Raw genomic sequence first — 8,960 nt, forward strand, 5'->3', positions numbered from 1 at the left:
GTAGCATCATCACGTAGACAATTAGAATTCATAAGCTTGCACGCTATCATAGTCATAAGTCTAACGAATCACTTGAACTAGGTGCGATCATACGGATGATGATGATGTTGATCCTGGTTATTACGGTGAGACAAAGAGAGTGATATTGATTATAAGACTATGAAAAATCTTAGTCTCATGGCTAATCTTCGTGACTATATGGCTGGAGGAAAGAAGTGGATTCTTGATAGTGGGTGTACGGATCACATGACCGGAGATAAAGACATGTTCCGCGAGCTTGCTAAGAATGATGGTCCACGTAAGTATGTATTTTTTGGAGATAACTCCAAGGGTAAGGTACTTGGCCCTGGTAAGGTGGCCATATCCAACGATAGCTCCATTCAAAATGGCATGCTCGTTGAATCTCTTGGCTACAATCTCCTTTCCGTATCTAGACTAACTGATTTCGGTTTTAATGTTCTATTTACTGAAGTAGATTGCCAAGTATTTCGTCGAGACACTCACAATATGGTCTTTACCGGTATTCATAGAGGTCATCTATACATTGTTGACTTCACTAAGAGAGCCATACCTCGCACTTGTTTAATTGCTAAATCTTCTAAAGGTTGGTTATGGCATATACGATTAGGTCATGTTGGCATGCGAAATCTTGATAAGCTTATTAAAGGTGATCATATCCTTGGTGTTAAAGATGTTATATTTGTCAAGGATAGACTTTGTAGTGCTTGTTAAGCAGGAAAACAGGTTGGAGGAAGTCATCTGTAAAGAACATCATGACCACAAGAAGACCACTTGAGCTACTTCACATGGATCTTTTCGATCCCAATGCTTATAAGAGCCTTGGTGGTAACTCTTTTAGTTTGATCATTGTTGATGATTTTTCCAGATTTACGTGGGTGTTCTTTCTTGATGACAAATCGCATGTACAAAAGATCTTCAAGAAATTCGCCAAGAAGGCCCAAAATCAATTTGAAGTGAAAATCAAGAAGGTTCAAAGTGACAATGGAACGGAGTTCAAGAATGCTAATGTGGACACCCTTCTTGACGAAGAAGGGATTTCACATGAGTTATTGGCTATGTACACACCTCAACAAAATGGAGTTGTTGAGAGGAAGAACCGGACACTTATTGAGATGGCGAGAATGATGCTTGACGAATACAAGAAACCAAGACATTTTTGGGTGGAAGCAGTTGAAACAGCTTGTCATGCTACAAATCGACTGTATGTTCACAAGCTTCTCGGCAAAACGGCATACGAGCTACTCACCGGCAACAAACCCCAAGTTGGATACTTTCGAGTATTCGGCTGAAAGTGCTACATTCTTGATAAGCATCTTCGTACGAAATTTGCTCCTAAATCTAATGAAGGTTTTCTACTCGGTTACGGCTTAAACTCTCACACTTACCGGGTCTACAACAATTTCACCCAAAAGTTTGAAGAGATGGTAGATGTCAAGTTTGATGAATCCAACGGCTCACAAGTAGAGCAATTGCTAATTGATGTAGGAGACAAAAACCCCTCAGAAGCAATTCAAGATTTGTCTATTGGCAAAATTCATCCAACGGAGGTGAAGGAGAGCACTTTTTCCATTCAAGTGGAAGCCTCAAATTCACATCAAGGTGAACCACAAGTTGACATGGAGGCATCCATGAGTGGAACACGTCAAGACAGAGGAAATGAGGAATACATCAAGATGATCCACCTCGACCTCCTTCTCCACCTTCACAAGCGAATGACAACACCAACAACAATGAAGAAGGAGAAGATGATGATGAGGATGTTCCACGTCAACCCACGCAAAAGCTCTCACGAGTTAGAGCAAGAGTCTTAAGAGATCATCCCGTCAAACAAATCTTTGATGAAATCCAAACCGGGAGAATCACTCGCTCTAAAACTCATTTAGCTAACTTTTGTGAACATTACTCATCATTTCTAGTATTGAACCTATGAAGGTGGAAGAAGCTCTTGAGGATCCGGATTGGATAAATGCTATGCACGAAGAGCTCCACAACTTCGGGAGAAACCAAGTGTGGACATTAGTTGAGAAGCCCGACGATGATCAAAACATCATTGGTACAAAGTGGGTGTTCCAAAATAAGCAAGACAAGGATGGACAAGTGATACGCAACAAGGCACGTCTCGTTGCTCAAGGCTACACTCAAGTCGAAGGTATGGACTATGGTGAGACATACACCCCCGTTGCTAGGCTTGAGTCCATTCACATTTTTCTTGCTTATGCCAATCACCATGATATCACCTTATACCAAATGGATATTAAAAGTGTTTTTCTAAATGGTGAGATTGAAGAGGAGGTTTATGTTAAACAACCTCCCAGTTTTGGTAATCCCAACAAACCCAATCATGTTTACAAACTTCACAAAGCTCTTTATGGTCTTAAACAAGCTCCTAGAGCATGGTATATATGCTTGACCAAGTTCCTTATTGAAAAAGGCTTTGAAATTGGGAAAATTGATTCTAATCTTTTTACTAAAAGGGTTAATGAAGAACTGTTTGTGTGCCAAATTTATGTGGATGATATCATATTTGGTTCTACTAACCCCCATTTTAGTGAAAAGTTTGGAAGGCTAATGTCAGAGAAGTTTGAGATGTCTATGATGAGTGAACTCAAATGTTTTCCTTGGTTTGCAAATCAAGAAAACTAAGGAAGGTACTTTTGTCTCACAAACAAAGTATACCAAGGATCTTTTCAAGAAGTTCAACATGCAAGAAAGCAAAGAAATGAAAACACCCATGCCTACTAGTGGACATCTTGACTTGACTAAGGATGGCATCCCGGTTGATCAAAAGGTTTACTGATCTATGATTGGTTCATTATTGTATCATTGTGCCTCCAGTCCCGATATTCAGAAACAAAACTCGGTATCCTTATCTACCGCCGAAGCGGAATACATTGCCGCGGGATCATGTTGCGCTCAATTACTTTGGATGGCCCAAACTCTTAAAGATTATGGGATACATATGAAACATGTTCCATTGCTTTGTGACAATGAGAGTGCTATTAAGATTTCTCACAATCCCGTGCAACATTCTCCAACTAAGCATATTGAAGTTCGTCATCATTTCATTCGTGATCATATTGCTAAAGGGGATATCAATCTTAAGCATGTTCGTACCGATAAGCAATTGGCGGATATCTTCACTAAACCGCTTGATGAAAAGATATTTTGCTGTTTGAGAGGTGAATTGAATATCATTGATGCCTCAAACTTGGAATAAAGATTCCATTTGGATGCATGCAAGGCATGAGCCTAAGTGACTAATCCTTGATATTTCTCTTATGATGGTGACCATTTATCTTGGATGTATTTGCACCCTTGTATGTTATCTAACCCTTGTAGGTACTTGGATGAACCTCAATCTATGAGACTGCACCTCACTCACATCTTGAGCAATCTCTACATCACCAAGTATATATGCATTGGTTGTTGAAATCAAGGAAGCATAAATATGCTCAACATATCCTTTGACAACTTCATTATGATGGTTTCCACATTTTGTCATGTTGGATACACAAGTGCTTTTCCTTGCAATGCTAACCCATGTAGGAAGATGAACTTCAACTCCAAAGGATGCTCTCAACTCTTGATAGACTACATCAACCTTGAGCATCCAACAGATGTCATTCTATCTTAGAGAAGCTTTACTCCAAGACATGATTTAAAGCAACTCAACAAGATGAGACTTCATCAAAATGCTTAAATGAAAAATGGCGACCCCATTTTGAGCTTAACAATGAGTATGACCTATGATCAAGTGATCTCACTTGAATCCTAAGTAAACATACTCTAACGTAGGTGACTATGTCGCCGACCACGTCTAGATGAAGTTCTCTAGCGTTTTCTCTTCTTAGTTGGATTTTCTTTGCATTTCTTCTTGCTATTGTGTTTCCCTTCCAAAAATTCAAAAAAAAACTTCATCTAGATCCTTCTTTTCTCTATTTTTGTGTCATTTTCCTTAAGTTTCAAATTCATTGCAAATCCTTCTGAAAATTCCTTGAAAATCTTTGTGAAAGTTCTATTGCAAGTGAGCTGAGTTGACAAAATTATTTTCCCTGCATTAAACTCGGTGTCACCGATTCACGCCTATCGGCCAGACCGAAGCACGAGATCAACTTGAGCAACAGTTCATCGGTTCCACTGAAACGAAAAACCTCGGTCTCACCGATGAGCACCTTCAGTGACTTTGCTATCTCGGAGTCACCGATTGAATTGGATCGACGCAACCGACTTTACTGCTGTGTAAAAAAAATTGTCAACTTACTGCATATTTTCTTCAGCTCCACTCAATGATTCTTTCCCTCTACCAGCATCTTAAGCTCCATGCTGCTTTGTAGTATCTCTCCAGGACCACACTCACTTGACTCATATTCTTGAAGATACCCTTCTTGGAAATTGATGTCAAAGGGGGGAGAGAGAGAGTACATCAAAGCTTATCTGAATACCAAAAGAGAGCACATCAAAGCTCTTCTAAGAAAGATGCATTTTCATAAGAGGAGAGAATTCACATGTCCTTAAGAGGGGAAGGATATGTCAGTCAGTCATTTAATCTATTCACTTAATTTGCTCTGATCATAATATCTTTTTGCTCTGATTTTATCTCACCCTATCTTCTCTGATTACCAGTGTTGGACTCAGGGGGAGAGAAAGCTTGAACTTAGGGGAGAAAAATCCTTGGAACTTATTGCAAATCCTTTGGGGACATGCTAATACTCAAAGAAGTACTTACTCTTGCATGTCATCCCAGTCTTGGTACTCTTGTGGCTCTTGAAATTCTTTTTGCTTGAAGTTCTCTTGTGTTACCTAACCTTGTTTTCTCAAGATTGCTTCTTCCAAGAGTCAGCTCAAGAACCAGAAGGTAAGTATATGCATCACATTCTTGTGCATGATGATCCCTTGCTTTTGCACATATTGTTTGCAAGAGAGATTCATAAACTTGAAGGTACATCTCATATCACTTCTATTGCTCTGATGCATATGGCCAAGATGCATGTAGCTCATTAATTACTCCATCATGTTGTGCATTCACATGTTCTTCAATTCTATCATTACATGCTTGCACACAGGTAGGGGGAGCCTATGCTAGTTACATGTTCTTCCAAAGCTTTAAATTATTACTTAGTTATCATCTACTTGAAGCTTTGATGTATGTTGTCATCAATTACCAAAAAGGGGGAGATTGAAAGCACAAGTGCTCCCTGGATGATTTTGGAAATTAATGTCAACATATCTCTTGTTGGACTAATAGTTTCATCTAGTATATTTTAGATGAGTTCAACAATGGAGTGGCAAGGACAAGAGGATGTGGACCCCTTCAAAATGCTAAGGACAAAGATTGGCAAAAGCTCAAGATTCTTCATTTCTATTTTGGTGATCCAAGATCACATTCAGTCCATAGGAAAGCCAATACTATTAAAAGGGAATGAGGTGTTGCTTAATGGTCCAATTGCTCAAATGCTTAGTGATATTGCTCCAAAACCCTCAACCACTTTCTCCATCCAAATATGTCCAAAACCTAATTTCGAAACTCAGCCCCATCGATATTTCCTACCTAGACCCACCGAGTTCATTTGACATAGCCACTGCCAGAAACCCTAACAGTCTAGTCACACCGATACGGATCTCGGTCTCACCGAGATGGCCTTGCAAACTCCCTGTGTCTTGTTGTAATTATTTCGATCTCACCAAAATTTTGCAATCGGTCTCACCAAGTTTGCTTGACAGATTCTCTGAGTGCTTATTATTTCACTTCGGTCTCACCGAATTGATGCAATCGGCATCACCGATATGATGTTTGCCCTAAACCCTAGCACATCGGTCCCACCGAGTTGTTCCAGTCGGTCCCATTGAGATTCCTAACGTTCACATTTTTGAACTGATCGGTGCCACCGAGTTTCACCATTCCATCCCACCGAGATGAGCCAAATGCGTGTAATGGTTGGACTCTGTGTGGAGGCTATATATACCCCTCCACCCCCTCTTCGTTCGTGGAGAGATCCATCAGAAGGTGCCTACATTTCCATCGTTCATTTTCTTAAAGAGAACCACCTACTCATGTCTTGAGATCAAGAGATTCCATTCCAACCATTTGAACATTGATTTCTAGCCTTCCCCAAGTTGCTTTCCACTCAAATCTTTCTTTCACCATAGCCAAATCTGTGAGAGAGAGTTGAGTGTTGGGGAGACTATCATTTGAAGCACAAGAGCAAGGAGTTCATCATCAACACATCGTCAATTACCTTTTGGAGAGTGATGTCTCCTAGATTGGTTAGGTGTCGCTTGGGAGCCTCCAACATGTTGTGGAGTTGAACCAAAAAGTTTGTAAGGGCAAGGAGATCGCCTACTTCGTGAAGATCTACCCGAGTGAGGCAAGTTCTTCGTGGGCGATGGCCATGGTGGGATAGACAAGGTTGCTTCTTCGTGGATCCTTCATGGGTGGAGCCCTCCGTGGACTCGCAGCCTTTACACTTCGTGGGTTGAAGTCTCCATCAACGTGGACGTACGATAGCACCACCTATCGGAACCATGCCAAAAATACTCCGCGTGTCCTTTGCGTTTGCACACTCCAATCCCATCCCTTTACATTCTTGCAATTTGCATGCTTTACCTTTTCCGCTGCTCATACTCTTTACATGCTTGCCTGAACTGTATTGTGAATGCTTTAACATGTGCTAAACTCAACCTTAACTTGTAGAAATTAAAATCTGTCAACCTTTCTTATGAAGGGTCTAATCATCCCCCCCCTCTAGACCCCTCTTCTCGATCCTTTCAGCAATATAACAATTTTATTCTTGATGGTGACTTTATTAATTAGACCATGTTAGTCTTATTGTTGATAGTATAGCAATTTTAATCATTAAACCATGAAAACTTTATTAATTAGACAAACACAACTTTTTGCAAGGCAACTTGTGTTTGAATAATAGCCATGGTACAACATGAAATTTAAACACAATTTCACCATGGAAACTAAATATCTGTTGACATGATAATTTCAAATGATTTTTTGCATGTACGCTTGAGATGTTTATGGATGACATTTTTTCCGGTGTACAAACATGAATGCCCTAGTTTGATGGCAATTTTATTCTACATATCATGGTCACTTGTTTGTATGTCTTATTTATTTATTTATTTATTTATTGTTGAAAATCATGGAAAGGTGCATTTTTTTTACTTGCAAATGAGTAGAAATATATTATGGCGACGAGTTTCCTCTTTTTTTTCACTCTGTTTTTCTGGGGTGTGAATGATGTTTTCAGTGGGCGTTTCGGTGCCCAGGCTCATGTGTACCCGGTTAGAAAAAAATTCTTAAAAATTCAAAACAAAATCAATAAATTCCAAAAAAAATGTGCAGTAGAAACTTTGATGCGTGAGGCCTGCTCCAAATTTCAAGTCATTTGGACATCTGAGCAGCTCTCAGCAAAAAAGACAAATCGGGCCAAAACAGTACATGAACAGTAAACTTTTTTACAGACCCCCAATTTATCTTTTTTGCTGAGAGATCCTCAGATGTCCAAATGATTTGAAAATTGGAGCGTATCTCACACGTCAAATTGTCTACCGCAGAAAAAAAAAGTTGGAATTTTTTTAAATTTTTCTAGTATTTGTTTTGATTTGTTTTTGTCAGCGCGGGTGCAGATGAGCTCGGGTGCAGAGATGGATTTTCGGTTTTCAGTGAGCATCTTTGGATGGTAGTTGCATAGCACAATTTGAAGCATGTTAACTGAAAATGCAAATACTTACAATGAATGCGTGGTAGTTTTCTCACTTAGAAGCATGCCAATTTTTTTGTTTGTAACAATTTGTGGCAGTTGTTTTATTTCAGAAAAGGATGGCCACTTTCTCTGTGTGCTTTCTTTAGCTTGTGTGCAAATTGTTAGCTTTTCAGACCTAGTTTTTAGTGTGCGAAAGTTGAGGCTCTTTTTTTGGCCCACTTTGTTTACTAGAGACATTTTGTTTTAACGATCGTGAGGGGTGGTTAATTCTCAATCCTATTTGGCGCCTGAAGCACCAAATACAGTGTATTTGGAAGCGAGTTGACCCCCTGGCTTCGCTAGTTCTAGTGGGCTGCCGGCCCATTCCTGCCACCCATCGTTTTTTGGGCTGGGTTTCGGTGGGTTTTTTCACCCGGTTTTCTTGCATTATTTTTCAACTAGCAAAAGAGCCCGTGGGGCGCAACGGGAGAGAAAATTACACACGCTTTTAACCCAATAACCATGAGTCAAGACCCTAATAGATCCACGTTCTTTATTTTCACATGGCATCACATTTGTGTTTTCGACGATGGCCTCAGTGCTCACACAACGAAAACGCTGTCGGTACGAAGAAAAGCAAACTGTGCACTATAGATTAATTTTGCACCAAAAATATTATTTTATAAATATTTAACAGCTAAAAATAATATCATATTCAGATTCTACACATTTTTCTAATCAAATGTCATATATAACATGTTAAAATCGGAATTACGGTTTAAAAGATATAGATAATGTTGTTTTACAAAAACTACGGATTGATTAACCGAAAAGTCAGGGGTTTTGTCTTAAAATGAAAAAAATATTCGGCTGACTTAAATATGGATGACGCGTTGATTACCTGAAACTTCAAGGGGTTTTCCCAGAAAGTGCAAAAAAACTGTTCGGATATAACTTAAACGTGTACTCCGGGTTAATTTACAGAAAATAGAGGGGGTTTCTTGCAAAGAGGCGTTCAAAAGCACTGCATGCTTTATTATTAGGGATAGATTTTTGTTTCTTCTTTTTTCTTTCTGTTGGCCTTTCCTTTTTCCTTTCTATTTTCTTTTTCATTTTACGGTTTCTTCTTCTTATTATTTTCACTTTTTACTTTTCTACTTAAAGTTTCAAGTTTTTTTTCAAAACCACAAGCAGTATTTCATGTTAGGAAAATAAATTCAAATTTTTGCATTTTATCAAATTGAT

The sequence above is a fragment of the Aegilops tauschii genome, chromosome 7, assembly GCF_002575655.3.
Source record: "Aegilops tauschii subsp. strangulata cultivar AL8/78 chromosome 7, Aet v6.0, whole genome shotgun sequence".
NCBI lineage: Eukaryota > Viridiplantae > Streptophyta > Magnoliopsida > Poales > Poaceae > Aegilops > Aegilops tauschii.